Source organism: Carlito syrichta, unplaced genomic scaffold (assembly GCF_000164805.1).
Source record: "Carlito syrichta isolate Samal-C Ts95f unplaced genomic scaffold, Tarsius_syrichta-2.0.1 Scaffold68279, whole genome shotgun sequence".
NCBI classification, from domain to species: Eukaryota; Metazoa; Chordata; class Mammalia; order Primates; family Tarsiidae; genus Carlito; species Carlito syrichta.
The window spans coordinates 50,248-67,513 of record NW_007012375.1 but is presented as its reverse complement, the minus strand read 5'-3'; the positions used below and the strand labels follow the sequence as shown (position 1 = coordinate 67,513).

The following is a 17,266-nucleotide window of genomic DNA, read 5'->3' as shown; positions in this document are numbered from 1 at the left end:
GAGAAGAGCTTGTTAAAACTCCTGTTTCAACATTTTTTTTCTTTCTTGCACACTGTTCAAAATCAACCAATAAATGAAAAACTTACATGGCAATATCTCAGCACCTGAATGTGAAAAGAAACGGGAAGCATACTAAATAACAAGTAGTCAATCTTAAAAATAACTGCTAATTGATGAAATATTAAACAGCAGTACAAATGATGGACCTTCATGGTGTTATATTTAGCACAATTCAGATTTATCCATAAAGCCTTCATTTTAGAGGAGATGAAAATATTGAGCTTTGGGATGAATAAAAGGTGGATTTTCAAAAATGAATAGGAAATGTATGCAGTATTATCCAAGTGCTCAGAAAGATGATAGGACTAAAGTCTCAGCAATAATCTATTTCTTTCCCTTGATTTTCAGAACTTTTAGCTTAGAGATAAAAGGTTTTACATTCATTGAACAGAAAAGATGCATTAGATCAGTTGCAAACATTTAGCATTAGTGAAAGAAAAAAAAACGAGTTTCTTTGTCTTCATGGCATGTGGTAACAGAAGAAAGAAGAAAATGAATGTCTGCTCTACTTTGATTGATAAATTTCAATGTAAATAAGACTAGCATATGTATCCATGTACAGAGCTGGAAATATTTTTAGAAATAGTATGAGTGATGTTGGACCCAAACTGAGGGGCCCAGAGCAGCTGCCTGTGGTTCAGGGTGGGCGTACCTAGGAGAGGTGCTGCCAGGGTCAGCTGACCTCCGTACAGGCTGCCTTCCTGCACTGCTCAGGGAGAAAACAAAAAGGGGGTTGTAAGCATCTGCGGGAGTCAGAGTATCAGAGCCTAAGTGGCCCCCACCCAGGATCCCCCGTCCAGCCTAGCCTGCATCACTCCCAACCTCCTGCCCAGCCAGCCCAGGCCAGCGGGATTGTTCGATGAAACACAGCTCCATCATCAAGGCATGGAGGAAAGATACTCTGGTGCTTACCAAGAAAGGCTATGTCTTCAAGTCCTCTTCTAAGAAGCCTTGTGGTCATAACATCTTCAAGGCCCTTTGCTGCTCTTTTCATGTCCAGCATGTTGGCCAGTCAGGCTCCTCTACTGACCTCGTGGTGTACAAGGAGGAAGCCAACAGTACTGCTAAGTAGGAGCTGCTGCAGCGTCTCTAGAATCAGTTTTATGAGCCCGGGTACATGCCTGCTCCCAGAGGTGGCAGAAGAAAATTAAAGAAGATTCTGTGTGGTCATTGACCTGGATGAAACCCTCTTGCATAGCTCCTTTAAGGCAATCAACAATGCCAACTTCATAGTATCTGCACAGATCGAGGGGACCTTGCACGAGGTGTACCTGTTCAAAAGGCCTTATGTGGAGAAGCTCTTGAGATGAATGGGAAATTCTTCACTGCCAGTCTGTCAAAGTATGCCAACCCTGTTATGGATCTGTTGGACTACTGTGGGGTTATGGCCCAACTTTTCCAGGAGTCCTGTGTGTTCCACCAGGGCTTGCTATGTCAAGAACCTCAGACACCTGGGAAGGGAACTGAGGAATAAGATCATCCTGGACAACTCACCTGCCTTCTACATCTTCCACCCAGAGAATGCAGTGCCCATTTCCTACATCTTCTACCTAGAGAATGCAATGCCCACACAGTCCTGGTTTGATGACATGGTGGGTATTGAGTTGCTGAACTTCATCCCAATCTTTGAGTAGGTGAGTGGAGTAGACGACAACTGTACCAACCTCAGGCAGCTACTGGCCTCTTAGCCTTCCCTGCTTCCAAGCAATGGCCATCCGAGTAGGGGACTTTCCCACAATGTGTTTTTATGACCCAGTCTGGCAGAGCAGAATCTGAGTATCTCACCTAGTGGGGCCTGGAATCGTGAAAAGCAATTGGAAAGAACTTTAGGACAATTTGGATGATGGCTGGCCAAATACCAGACCCACAATACCCAGTACTGCCTGCCCTGGGTTGCTGAGTTCATGAGATGAGTGAGTGTGGGTGTGCGTGTGTGTGAGTGCACATGCGCATGCGCGTGCATTGCTGTGAGCTGTAGCCCCAGCATACAGTGTTCCAGTGGGGGGAAAGCTGAAAGGTCAAGACTATTCCCAAGTTCATCTCTTCTCCTGTCATCCTAAGAGCCACTGAGCTATATGGGGATGAAGACTATTGAGGGCTAATTGCCAAACCATGCCTTTCCTCAGTGTTAAGGCCCATAACAGGGAAAAAGGAGGGATCAGCAGCTGCCTTTGGACACCTTGGGTACACACCTTTCTGAAATCTTCCTCCAGCCAGTTGCTGCAGACAAAAATATGGCATTTCTGGGAAAATGACAACTCGTGTTGAGGCCAGTACCCCAGTGGCCACCAGGTCCTATAGTCCAGAGCCTGTACTTGCCTCTAGTCGAGTGCCTGTGTGGGTCTTTTCTGTGTGTTTCCAGGGCTGGGAGCTGGGCCCGCCTTCCTCATCATCTAGCCACATCTTGAGCCTGCGGGGAAGGCGGTCTCTTCCTGATCCTGTAAGAGGGCAGATAACTGATTTCTGTTCTCTTTGGTCAGTTTAAAAATTCTCTTTCTAAACATGGAGTGTGGGACCTGGTTTGTTTCTGACAGAGCTGCAGTCCCAGGCCTGAGGTGACTAGAGGTGTTGGGGGTGCAGAGAAGAGTAAATCCTCCAAGTGAGAATGTTCTGTTCCCCATGCCTTTAGGTCAGCTGGGCTTGAGATCGTCTCCACACTGCTTTTCAGGGATTCTCTGCTGGTGCTGGTACAAGGGCTCTTTCCTGTTGAGTCTTCCCCGGCCTGTCCTGTGCCAAGTTCTGTCTGTTGCAACCCTCACCCTTCTTGGCTGTCGGTTTTCCTCTCCAGGGCCTCAGAACTCCTGCTAGTACTGGGACTGAGAGGGCGTGGGTGTTCTTGTCACTTGCATGCCAACCTGATGCGCGTGCTTTCTGCCTTTGCTGACAGGTGTGAGTGGGCCCTATGCACACCCGCACTCCAGGTGTCTGTTACTTTCAAAGGTTCCTAATAGTGGATGATTTTTTAAAAATCACAAATGGAAGTTTCCCAGGGGTGGGAAAGAGAAAAGAAAGCGCTGCTATATTTGGGAGCACAGGGGCCTCCCTGAAGGTAGCCCCATATGTCATTACCTTAATCATGACCTTCTTCAAGCCAGGGTGAGGTTCTTCCCTTGCTCCCTCTCTTCTTCGGTGGGAGAGTATTCCTGTCCCCATCTCTGTTTTCCCCGGAGGCAGACGTGACAGAGTATTGTCAATCACTTCAGGTACAGGGACACCACCTAGTCAGGACTCATGCTGGTTAGTCCTTCCGGTTTCCTCACACTAAGTCCAACCTCAGGAACTAACCAGTTTTGAGAAAACCAAGTGGTTTAGCCCCAGCGTGGTGTTCTGAGGGACAGCTGGTCAGCTTGCATATTTCTCTAGCATGTGGTACCACCTTCCGTCCTTGTCCTAAGGCTGTGAGGCCTTCTCCTTCTCTTGGGCATTACAGAAGTGGAACAGAGTCCCCAGAGCTCATGCACTCATTTCCCCAGTGATGTTCTCTGGTGTTTGTGGGGTCCCATTTCTGGTAAAGGTGAGGGCCCTAGGTGCTAGCAGGAGCACTGTTTCCTGAGAGAAGGTGGGAACTCAGACTCAATGACAACCCACTTTCAGCTCCAGACTCTGGCCTAGGCTGCCATCCTGTTATTGCAGGTAGGGTATCTCTTCTGAGCCCAGTCAAAAGGTTAGCCCTTGACCGAATCTTTTGCCATCTGCATCTAGCCTAGCTTTGCTGTCTAGATAAACAATAAGAGGCTTTGAGCTGATTGAGTTCGCAGGACCCTTTCTGCTTCCACCGCCTCGAATCTCCATGTTTTTCCGGGTGGAGGAAAAGCATGTGTCACCCCCTCCTAACAAGCTTGACCAAGTGCTTAGAGTGTGACCCATGACCAAACCCAGGGTGGCATGGCAGTAGGGATTTTGCTTCTTCTGCAAGAAGTCCCAGCTTTATGGGCCTTCCCAGGTGAACCTGCCTGCCTGTCTGCCATTCTCCACAGAAATGCCATTCCTACCTCCCCTCAACTCCCTTCACCAGAGAAGTAACTCGTCCAAATCTAAACAGGGTCCACAAATGTGAAAAAGAGTCAGCCTAGTCATTCTTTGCTGTCTGGCTTCCTGTGTCACAGTGTGTGAAAAGCAAGTGACGAATGTTAAAAATTGCCCCTCAGAGGAGTCAGATCAGCCTCCATTTTGGAGGAGGGCAATTTGGGGAAAAGCCAGTTCATCTCAGGCTCTGTTCTGGGGCTTCCTACTAGCCCTTACCATTTGAGTCTGGTCTCTGGAAGGCAATAGGCTGATGGGCCTGGTCAGCACCCATTCAAGCCATGCCAGGAATCTGCTAACCTGACAGGTTGTTTTTTTTAAAATTATTTATTTTAAAGATGTGGGGTACAATTCAGGGCTAGGTATACAAATATTCATTATATAGGTACCCTTGTGGATGACGTGTGTCCCCCAATGGCAGTTTCCTACTACTGCCAATCCCGATCCCTCCTGTCCTGGCAGTTTCCCACTACTGCCAATTCCCTTCTTATAGTATTATGATAATTGTTCAAGGTCTTCTTATGAGTGAGAACATGAGGTACTAAGTTCTTTGTTTTTGTGATAAATCACTCAGTATTATAGACTCTAAGTCCATCCAAGTTGCTGTGAATTTCATAATTTTGTCCTTCGTTATGACTGTTTAGTATTTCATCGTGTATATATGCCACATTTTTTTATCAGTCCTCTTTTGATGGGCAGTGTGGTTGGTTCCATGTTCTTGCTACTGTGAACAATGCTGTGATAAACATACATGTGCAGGTATGTTTTTGATAGAGTGATTTGAATTCCTTCAGGTATATTTCCAGTAGGGGGTTTTTCATAGAGGGATTTGAATTCCTTCAGATATATTCCCAGTAGGGGTATGTTTTAGTTTTTATATTATATTTGCATATATGTAACTTAGCAAAAATGTGTGATTACTTATCTTACTAAGAAATTTGCCTTTCTAGGCTAAATAGAAATCAGTGGAATATAATGACAGAGAAAATAATTGGGACAATAAAATTTGTAACTGTATAATAAGCATTATAATAATATTTTATTTGTTCATAATTAGTAGTTTTGTAATGAATTGATTATCAAATTTTAATCATAAAAAAGAAATTAGTCTTTCTTAATTCAGAAGCTAATTATTGCAGTGGATTAAAAAAAGATAGGTGTTAGAGTATGAAAGATCTAGAATCAGAATTAGTATTGGTCATAAATGATCTTTAACAAATTTATTTGTCTTTCTGTAACTCAATTTCTTCATCTGTAAAATAGGAGACATAATACCTAGATAATACAACTTTAAAGTGCTATCTTTAGTGTTAAATCTCCTTTCTTATCCATTTTCAACCTATTATATTTAGAAAGAGAGGTTGGGCACTGTGATTCACATCCATAGTTCCAGTATTTTAGGAAACCAAGGTGGAAAGATCACTTGTGGTCAGGAGTTTGAGATCAGTCTGGGTGACATAGCGAGACTCCATCTTTACCAAAATCAAATAAATAAATAAATAAATAAATAAATAAATAAATAAATAAATAAAACAAAAGGCATAGAAAGGTGATTGCTTAAGATATTTTTGAGCTTTAGATATGTATATTCAAAAAATTCTTTTGTTAGTTGCTAGTAAATATAATTAATCACATTTCACTATACCCATAAGACTTACAGAATAGTAAAACACTGAGTATTTTCATTGCATCTCAAAAGAGCAATACACTTACCATAAAAAAGTTTGCTGAAGTCATGAAGTATTTTTTTTTTTAATTGGGGTCTCACTCTATTGCCTAGGATGGAGTGCAGTGGCATGATCACAACTCACCACAGCCCTGACCTCCTAGGCTTGGGCGATCCCTCCACCTCAGCCTCCTGAGTAGTTGGAAATATAGGCATGTGCCACCATGCCCAACTAATTTATTTTTTATGATTTTTTAATTTTTTGTTGAGACAAGGTCTTACTGTGTTGCCCAGGCTGGTCTTGAAATCCTGAGTTTAAACAATTCTCCAGACTTGGCCTCCCAAAGTGCTGAGATCATAGGCGTGAACCATCACGTCCAGCCAAAATATTCTTTTCAGGGGCAATGTCGATAATATACTCAAATAACTTTCAGTGAGTAGAAAATTTAGCTGTGTCATTTGGTTTAAAGATTTGTAGCTATCTTATTTTAGATTAGAAGTGTTGTGGCTAGGACTTTCTCCCATCTTTCAAAGCTATGCAGTGTATGTGTAAGGGCAATTGAATGACTAAACTCATTTAGATAGGTAAAGAGATGCCTGCCAATCAGTGACACAAGATTTTCCACAGAATCAGTACTGTTAGAGAAATTGACCTCTTGCACTTTAAGCTGCATTAAGAACCAGAGGAAAATATGGAACTATGAAATATAAAAATGAGTTTCTGCCAATTGGGAAAAAAAGGCAAAAATGAAAATGTTTTTTAAAATGATTAGAAAATTGTTATCTTTTTATAGAAGCAAAGATAATGCAAATAACTTATCTTTTAATAGTTTTATTGAGACACATTTCACACGCCATAAAATTCACCAATATAAAGTGAACAAGTCAATGAGCTTTGGTATACTCACAGTGTTATGCAACCATCGCTGTTATCCAAACTTAGAACTATTTTGTTACCCTGAAGAGAAATCCTGTACTCGTTAAGAAGTCAAACCCCATTCTCCCCTCTACTAGCCTCTAGAAATCACCAATCTGCTTTTTTGTCTCTATTAATTTGCTTATTTTGGACATTTCATTTAATGGAATAATACATTATGTGGCCTTTTGCATTTGGCTTCTTTTTTGTTTAGCATAATGATTTCAGGGCTCATATATGTCAAACACTTATCATGATACTATTCCATTTTGTTAAGTTGTATAAACTTTTATTTTATCTATTTGTGTTGTATTGGGCATTTGGGTTTTTTCCATTTTTAGGCTATTATTAATGGTTCTATAAGCATTCATATACAAATTTTGTGTGGCTGCATGTTTTCATTTCTTTTTAATATTAAACTAGCAGTAGAATTCCTGGGTCATTTGATAACTGTTGAATTGTAAGAGTTCTTTATATATTCTTAGAATAAGTATTTTATCAGTTGTATGGTTTTTAAATATTTTATACTAATCTGTGTTGGTTGTTTTCTCAATTTTTGATGATATGTTCTGACATAATTTTTATTTTAAAATTGTGGGGTACAGTTAAGGATTGGGTATACAAATACGCATTGTTTAGGCACCCTTGTTGATAAGGGGTGTCCCCTCATCCCCAGACAGATATTGACTACCGTTAATCCCACCACCCTTGCCCTCCCTGCCCCCCCATATATTCCCACCACTGTCAATCCTTTTCTTATAGTATTATGATAGATGTTCAAGGTCCACTTATGAGTGAGAAACGTAATTTTTCAAATTTCTATAAAGTCTCATTTATTTATTTTTGTTTGTCTCCTGTGCTTTGGTGTCATATTCAAGATTGTAGCCTGAGCAAGGGTCATATGATTTACACCTATGCTTTCTTCTAAGAATAGTATAGTTTTGGCTATCATATTTAAGTGATTGAACCATTTTGAAAGTGTGTGTGTGTGTGTGTGTGTGTGTGTGTGTGTGTGTGTGTTGAAAGGTAGTTGTTGAATTTCATTTGTCTTCATGTAGATATCAAGTTGTCCCAGCACCATGAAGTGCCATTTGTTGAAAAAGCTACTTTTTCCACTGAGTGGTCTTTATATCATTAGCAAAAATCAATTGATCATAGAAATATGAATTTATTTCTACTCTCTCAATTATATTCTATTGATTGATATGTCTACTCTTAGACCAGTACCACTGTAGCTTTGTGGTAAGTTTTTCAAGATTGTTTTGTCTATTGTGCATACCTTGACCTTCCATATGAATTTTAGGATCAATGTGTTCCTTCCTACTAGAAGAAGAAAATTAGGGAAGAAGAGGGAAGAAGAAGGAAGAAAAGTAGGGAAAAGAAGACAAAGACGAAGACGAAGACGAAGACGAAGACGAAGAAGAAGAAGAAGAAGAAGAGGAAGAGGAAGAGGAAGAGGAAGAGGAGGAGGGAAGAGGAGGAGGAGGAGGAGGAGGAGGAGGAGGAGGAGGAATAATTGGGATTATATTGAAGCTGTAGACCAACTTGAGAGTATTGCTGTCTATATACTATTAAGGTTTCCAATCCATGAACACAAGATGTCGTTGTGTATTGAATCCTTCTTTAATTTCTTTCAACAAAATGTTACTTGATTTTGTAGGAAATATTTTTTATGGGATGTTCTTTGCCAATTATCTATCTCCTATTATACCATGACTCTTCTTTCTGGCATCCATATCATCTCATGATTTGGACATTTTCATGGATAATATAATAAGCATGGTGTTCAAACAGATCCGGATTTAATACTAGTTCTGTCACTTAAAGTTTGTCGGACCATTTAAAAATCAATTTTTTGGTGCTGTCATGCTCTCTTATTTAAAATGGATAGTATGTTTGCTTCAGGATTACTGTAAGGAATCTATAAATATTGGAAAGTGTTTACATGGTTTCTGGCACATACTGAATATTCAATAATTGCTACTGTTTGTCTTACCCTTTGCTCACATTGAAATAAATCTTTCCTTAAGATGAATGCCAATGGACAGTGGAGAAAACAATCAATCACTGGTACTGTGCTACTCTCCTAGGTAGTATATATACTAACTTCCTTAAAAAATAATAGTCATTTCAAGAATTATTTTGGGGAGTTTTTGACATATGCCTTTCTTATCACACTGCAGGCTATTCCCCCACAACTGTATTAAGCATTTACTACATGCATGATTCTGTAAGGAATTATTCACATGTGTAAGGTATAAATAACTCTTTGACTAAAGATACTGACAGAGGCAAATCATTTATAGTTGTCATAAAGGTAATAACTGTCAGCATTTTTTCAAAGGGATTATCCAAAATAAGTGGTGTGAGGCTTCAGACAAAGTAAAGGTCAAATGTGGACTGGACTGCTCCACATTATTTCATGTAAATAAGGTAAACTTAGCCTTAGATACGAAGAAAAATGGGAGATAGAATGGCATGAGTAACGACATTATGTCAATAAAGGTTATATGTTTATAAGTAAAGAGTCAGGTCTCTGGATAAAAATCTTTAGGTGCCTCTGCCGAAGTTTCCTTATTGGAGGAGGAGAGAAAAACCTTAAAGATAATTTTTTTCTCACTCTGACTCAGTAACCAACACTTTTCTGCTCTGAGCCCACACTTCCCATAACCACTTTCCCATTGCTACTATCCATTAGTACTCAGCATTCATGAAACCGTAGAAGCCTTTTGTTTGGACTGAGATAATTCCAATGCTTGTTCTGGTCAGCCTGACCCTCGACTGGTACACCATTCCATGGAGAAAAATGGAGCAGAGTGAGTCAGTGCTTTCTTGGGTTTTGATTTCTTACTTGTAGTTGTGTGGTAAGTAATTAAAGCCTTACCTCTTTTATTTTTGGCTTGTTGCTTTAATCAACTACTCTAACACCTGGTAGCTCAGCAATCTCTCCAAGCTCAGCTGAGCTCCTGACAGTAGGTAAGAGCAACTTGTTCCAGCTAGATATGCAAGAGAGAAAGTTTCTGGGAAAGATGTAAGATAGCACAGATAATTGGAGGAAGTGCCAAAAAATCAAGTTTCAGGAAAAAAAAAAGAAGGCAAAAAAATCCTAGGCAGTAGAATCTAATTAACAGCATTCCAAGGATCATTTTCTGGATTATCCAGGGACAATGCGTATGTTTACTACTTCCATAATTTATTTTGAGTGAAAATTCCAAACAAAGGAAGTTTGGTTTAATTAGCTCCACATTTCCACTTTGAGTACTTTGTTCAGAGCAGAATTTACTACCAGAAAAATGGAAGTTGGTAGAAAAAGGCAGGCAGACAGACACACACACCACACACACACACACACACACACACACACACACAGAGAGAGAGAGAGAGAGAGAGAGAGAGAGAGAGAGAGAGAGAGAGGTGTACTGCAGGAAATGTAATCCGTATTTGACGAGCAGTATAGTACAGATTTTAGTTCCGGGACTATGATGTTCATGTAGAAGAGTAGAAGAGAATGGTAAAGAAATATCAGAAGCTTATTGTGGGATATCTTAAGAGCCACGCTAAGGAATTTGCTATTTATCCTCTAGCCACTGGGAACCATTAAAAGCATTTTGTGTGTGAAGCAACATGATGAAAGTAATGATTTAGGAAGATTACCCTTATAACATAAGAATGAATTGGAAGAAGGAAAAGGTAATACCTTAGTATAGGAGTGTAAGCATAAGCTGTTGCCTGCCAGTAGGGGAGTAAATGAAAAGAAATCACTAGACATTGTGAGAGTAGATTTCCATAACTGACTGATTGAATGAGGAATGGGGGAATCAAAGATGAAGCCTAACCAAGAAACAGATTGAGAAATGAAGAGGAATATTTTGCTTTAGGAGAAAATAGGATTTTTGTTTCTTCATCTGTAAAATAAAGATGTTAAACTACATTTCAAATATGACATCTCCATCTAAATGTTAATAATTATATCCATTTGAGAAATAATTGAAGAGAAAAAAACCAGCACATACTTAATGGATACAATTGAAAGAGTTTGGACTTATGCATATGCCTATGAAACCATTACTACAATTTTACTGTCTAACACCTCCAAAAAATGTATCCTACGCCTTATGTTTCTCTGTTTTTATTTTATATTCTGTGGTAAAAACACTGTCAGAACTACAACCCTCAACAAGTTTTAAATAAAAAATAGGTAGTGTTAACTATGGGCACTATATAGTTTAGCAGATATCTAAAACTTCTTCATCTTGAATAACTTAAACTTTATACCCATTGAACAACAACTCTCTATTCCCCTCTCTTCCCAGCCCCTGTAAACCAGCACTTATCCCTGCTCTGCTTCTATAAGATTTCTTATATATGTGGAATCGTGCAGTATTTTATCTTTTTGTGACTGGCTTATTTCAATAAGCATAATGTTCTCACATTTCAGCCATGTTGTGTATGTGGCAAGAGTTTCTTCTATGCTAACACTAAATAATATTTCATTGTAAATATAAACTATATGGTCTATATGTTTTCGTTTGTTGATGGACATTTAGACTGTTTCCATATCTTGGCTTTTGTAACAATACTACAATGAATATAGGAGTAAAGATAGCTCTTTGAGATCCTGATTTCATTTTTAAAATATATATCTAGAAATAAAATTACTATATCATAAGATAATAATATTTTTAATTTTTCTGAAGAACAATCATACTGTTTTCCAAAGTGGCTGCATTATTTTACATTCCTACCAATAATGGACATAGGTTTCAATTTCTTCAAATCCTTGCCAACACTTGCTATGTTTTTTTTATTTTGATAATCAATATTCTACTAGGTGTGAGGTGATATCTCATTGCAATTTTAGTTTGCATTTCCCTTATGATGAGTGATGTTGAGAACATTGTCATATAGCCATTGGTCATTTGTATATCTTCTTTGAGAAACACCTACTAAAGTTCTGGACCCATTTTTAATTAGAATATTGTATTTCTTTTTGTTTTTGTTATTGAGTTGTACCTTACACCTTATAGTTGTATCCTATATATTTTAGACATTAGTTACTCATCAGATATTTGGCTTGAAAATATTTTATTCTGTTGTGTAGGTTGCTTTTTTAATCTGTTGATTGTTTCTTTTGCTGAACAGAAGCTATTTAATTTGATGTAGGCCCAGTTATATATTTTCCCTTTGTCTGTGCTTTTGGTGTCATATCTAAGAAATATAGTTTAATTCAGTTGGCACAGCTTTGTAAAATGAAGAGAAGGCACATAACCCTAAAACTACCCCTCCCACCACCAAGGAAGGAGAGAAGGGAGTGGAGTAAGTATTCAACATTCTGGCATTGTAGTGCATTGTCCTGAGAAAATGAGATGGACAACTTACTGCAACCAACACAGCTCTGTGAGATTGGGAGGACAATTGAAACCCAGAAACTTCTCTCCATGAAAAAGGAAAAAGAATGGAATGTGCACATTCATTAGAAATCTTTGGGAGGCTTCCAGATATGTAGCCAGATGAACTGGTGAAGGATTTTTCCTGTCAAAGCCAGTCTGTATGGATTGAGAGAGGTGTCTGGTTTTTCAAATACACAGACACCAACACTAACCTACAAGAAACACAAAGAATCAGGGAAATATGGCACAAATAAATAAACGATATTTACAATAACTGACCCTAAAAAAATGGAGAGGCTGGGCATGGTGGTTTATACCTTTAATCTCGGCATTTTTGGAGGCCAAGGAGGGTCTCTTAAGGCTAGGATTTCAAGACCAGTTTGGATACCAGCAATGCCTTATCTCTAAAAAAAGTCTTAAAAAATTGACCAGGCATGGTGGCATGTGCCTGTAGTCCTAACCACTCAGGATTTTGAGGAGAGAGGATCACTTAAGCTCAGAAGTTTGAGGCTGCAGTGAACTATGATCAAGCCACTGTACTTCAGCCTGGATGACAGAGCAAGAATTTGTCTCTAAAATAAAATAAATTGGAAAAAATGGAGATAGGTGAATTTCTTGATTAAAAAATTCACAATATTAGTCTCAAAGAAGCTGAGTTAGTTACAAAATAGCACAGATAGAAAACTAATTAAATCATTAAAATAATACATGAACAAAGTAAGAATATTAACAAAGAAATAACAAACCATAAAAAGAAAAAAATAGAAATTGTGAACTGAAAAGTTCTGTAACTGAAAAATATAATAACTGAGCTGAAAATTCACTACAAGGGTTCAACAACAGACTTATCAAACAAAAAAATCAATAAATTTGAAGACAGGTCACTCGATAGTATCTAGTTCAAGGAACAACAAAAAAAGAATGAAAAAAAGAGTAAAGAAAGCCTAAGGGACTATGGGACAACAACAAGTGAACCAATATATACACTATGAAAGCTAGAAGAAGAGAAAGGAAAAGGGGAAGAAAGATTTTTGTAAAAGAAATAATGGCTAAAGACTTCTTTAAGAATTCCAGAGGATTATTCCAATGAAGTCGACATTAAGATACATTATAACCAAATTGTCAAAAGTCAAAGTCAAAGAGAATCTTTAAAATAATCAAGAGAAAAGTGAATCATCACATACAAGGGAGCCTTCATAAGCTACAGTGGATTTCTCAGCAGAACCACTGCTGACCAGAAGGGAGTGGAAAGATATATTTAAAGTACTGAAACAAACCAGCAAAAAATAACAACAACAAAAAATGATCAACCCATACTACTATACCCAGAAAAACTGTGCTTCCAAAATGAAAGCACAATAAAGACTTTCTGAATTAAACAAAAGCTTAGGGATTTCATCACCACTAGGCCTGCCTTACAAGAAAGGCTAAAGGGATTTCTTCAAGTTGAAATGAAAGGATGCTGAATAGCAACAATGACAGCATATGGAAGTATAAAACTCACTGATGAAGGTAAATATGTAGACAAAGACAGAATATTATAATACTGCAATTGTGGTGTGTAAACCACTTAATTTTAGTATTAAAGTTAAAATCGAAATTATTAAGAATATCTAGGCCTGGTGCTGTGGTTCATGCCTATAATCCCATCACTTTGGGAGGCCAGGATGAGAGGATTGGCTGAGCCCACAGGTTCGAGACCAGCGTGGGCAACTTGGTGAGACCTCATCTCTACAATAAATCAAAAAAATTAGCTGGGCATGGCGGTGCATGCCTGTAGTTCCAGCTACATGGAAGGCTGAGGTGGAAGGATCACATGAGCCCAGCAGGTTGAGGCTGCAATGGCCGTGAGTGTGCCACTGCACTCCAGGCTAGGTGACAGAGTGAGATCTGACTTTTAAAAAAAGAAACAATATCTATATCTATAAAAATTTGTTAATGGATGTGTCATATAAATGATATAAATTGTGACACTAATATGAAGTGTGTGGGTAGGGAAGAAGCAAAATTGTAGTTTTTGTATGTGATCGAAGTTATGTTATTATTAGTTTAAAATAAACTGCTATAGCTGGGCTCGGTGGGTCAGCCTGTAATTCCGCGCCTTTGGGAGACTGAGGTGAGTGGATTGCCTGAGCCTGCGGGTTCAAGACCCGCCTGGGCAGCGAGACCTCATCTCTACAATAAATCAAAAAATCAGCCGGGCGTGGTAGCGCATGCCTGTAATACCAGCTACTCGGAAGGCTGAGGCGGAAGGATCGCCGGAGCTCAGCAGGCGAGGCTGCGGCGGCTGGGAGCGGCCACTGCACTCCAGTCTGGGCGACCGAGTGAGACACCAACTCAAAAAATAAATAAATAAATAAACTGTTATAACTGTAGGATGTTTTATGTAATCCTAATGGTAACCACAAAGAAAATACCTTAGAAGATACACAAAAGATAAAAAGAAAGAACTCAAAACATAACACTATAAAAAATCAGTGAAACACACAAAAGACAGCAAGAGAGGAAAAGAGAAGCAAAATAACTACACAATGGATAGAAAAAAATTAACAAAATGACAAGCAAGTCCTTCCCTAACTATAATTACTTAAATCTATATGAATTAAATCTCTTCAATCAAAAGACATGAAGACATCAAAAGATTGGTTAAATAGTTTAAAAAAAATAAGATTCAACTATGTGCTGTCTACAAGAAACTCTCTTTAGATTTATAAGTTTTGTTTTAGACATGTCTATATGTATGCTAGGCCTGTTGCATGCATTGTTTAAAATACATGCCCATTCTTTGAGTCTAGTGTTAGATTTATTAGTAAGTCACTCATTTTATTTTGTGTCCCTAAAACTTTCTAGGTAAAAAATGATGCTGCTGCCTACCATCCCACAGGACTAGGGACACATTTTTTGTGTATCTATATAGCCCTTTATAGAAAGATTACTCTTCACATCTGTAATATATTATGCATTTAACTCTGTGAAGTAAACAGTGCAGTGATATATCTATTTTACTGATGAGGCAACTGAGACCTAACAAGATGGAGTGACTTTCCAGGGCCACATAGTTAAAAGGTAAAACTAAGGCTGGAATTTAGTTGTTCTAATTTATAGTCTAGATCTATTGTACTTTACTGGACTACATAAAAGGGTTAAAGCCTTTAAAGAAATTTAGGCTGCATAGAAATAACTTAGGTGAGAAAGTGCTATAGTAGATGACTGTATGATAAGCATCTGAATTGTGGAAAATCAAATATGCTAGTTTTCTTTCCAAAATTCAAGGTATGAATGAAACAGAAAATGTGTATATTGTAGAATGGTTTCTTTGAGCTAATTTCAATAATTTCCCTTGCATTTCACGTCTCCCTAAGACAACTACATGGCTCAAAATTGGGCATTACAAAAGGTTATATATTGAATGGATCAATTTTTAAAATGAAGAGATAGAAATGGGACAAGTCACACAGTATTTCCACCTCTCATTCCTGTCCCTTGGTTTTACTATGGAACGTTTTTATGGGTTAGGTGTGGATATTGATTATGATGGATAATGTTAATGCCTTCCCTTGGACCACTGGACTCTGCCACATGGGTGCCGTGATAACTCCCATATTTTATTTTCTTTCACTCTCAGGAAAATTGAAGGAGAGTAGGTTTGCATCTCACAGTATCATGCTGAGAAGCATGAAAGTTTTCAGTGCCTTTTACAATTCCCACCCATCAGAGTAGAACCAGCTTCCCAGTGGTCCTTGTCTCCCAAGTCTGAATGATCAAAATTGAGGAGACGAACTTATTACTCATTAATGTATTGCTTTTTAAAATAAAGACAAGGGAGATGGAAGTTTAACAATATTGGCTTAGGTGCACTATCCTCTTTGAGGAGAAAAAATTTAAACTCAAAACGTTCCTTTGACTGAGTCACGCTGACTGATACAAAGTTATATTTTTATATTTCATGTATTTTGAAAGAAAATTTAAAGAAAACAAACAAATTAGTTAATCTCTGAGCATCGGTATGGTCTTAGGCTTTGGTACAAAAAAGAAAAACTCAGAGTCTAAGGTCTGCCTCACCATTCTTTAGCTCAACCCCTAAAATCATATAATTACAAATAAAAAGTTGAAAAATATACTGTCAGATATAGGTTTCATTTCTTAATAAAATCACACATCTCTTGAGAGTTTCTTCTTCCTTCTTAAGTTTTTTTCTATACTTTTAGTAGATTGGATTAATATACTTTGGTCTTTCAACTCTGAGATTCTTTCTTCTGCTTAAAAATATTTGCCAACTACATATCTGACAAAGGTGTAACATCCAGGACGTATAAGGAACTCAAACATGCAGAAAGAAAAAAAAAAAAACAGTCCCATTAAAAAGTGGGCAAAAGATATGAGTAGACACTTCTCAAAAGAAGATATACGGGCAGCCAACAGACACATGAAAAATGCTCAACCTCACTAATCATCAGAGAAATGCAAATCAAAATCACATTGAGATACCACCTAACTTCAGTCATAATGGCCATCATTAATAAAACAAACAACAACAAACGCTGGTAAGGATGAAGAGAAAAAGGAATGCTTCTATAATGTTGGTGGAAATGTAAACTAATTCAAACTCTGTGGAAAACAGTGTAGTGATTCCTAAAATAACTAGAAACTGACCTGTCATACAACCCAGCAATCCCCCGTCTGGGAATATACCTGGAGGAATTTAAAGCACTCTACAAAAAAGATACCTGTTTATGCATGTTTTTTTGCAGCACTATTCACAATAGTAAAAAAACATGAAACCAACTGTGCTGCCCATCCAATGGGAATGGATAAAAAAATGTGACACATATACCAGATGAAATATTATGCAGTCATCAAGAAGAACAAAATTATGGATTTTGCAGAAACTTGGATGGATTTAGAGTCTATCATACCCAGTGATCTATCACAGAAACAAAGAATTAAGTACCACAAGCTTTTGCTCACAATCGGACCCCGAACATTTACCAAATAAATTAAGAAAGGGATTGGCAGTAATGGGACACTGCCAGGGTAGGAAGGGGAACACATAACATCAATAAGCATAGCTGATCTCAAATCAGGTGAAGAGGGGACCAAAAGAAGGCCCAAACTTTACATGTATGATGACCACTTGTATAACTAAATCTGAATTTTACCCCACATCTTTAAAATGAAAAAAATTATATATCTATATAAAAGGGCATATAT

At 38.2% G+C, this 17,266-nt stretch overlaps 1 pseudogene; it reads left to right on the top strand.

Moving 5' to 3' along the window:
- Positions 1-919: 919 nt before the first annotated feature.
- On the top strand, positions 920-1,783 carry LOC103253781 (annotated as a pseudogene).
- Positions 1,784-17,266: the final 15,483 nt, after the last annotated feature.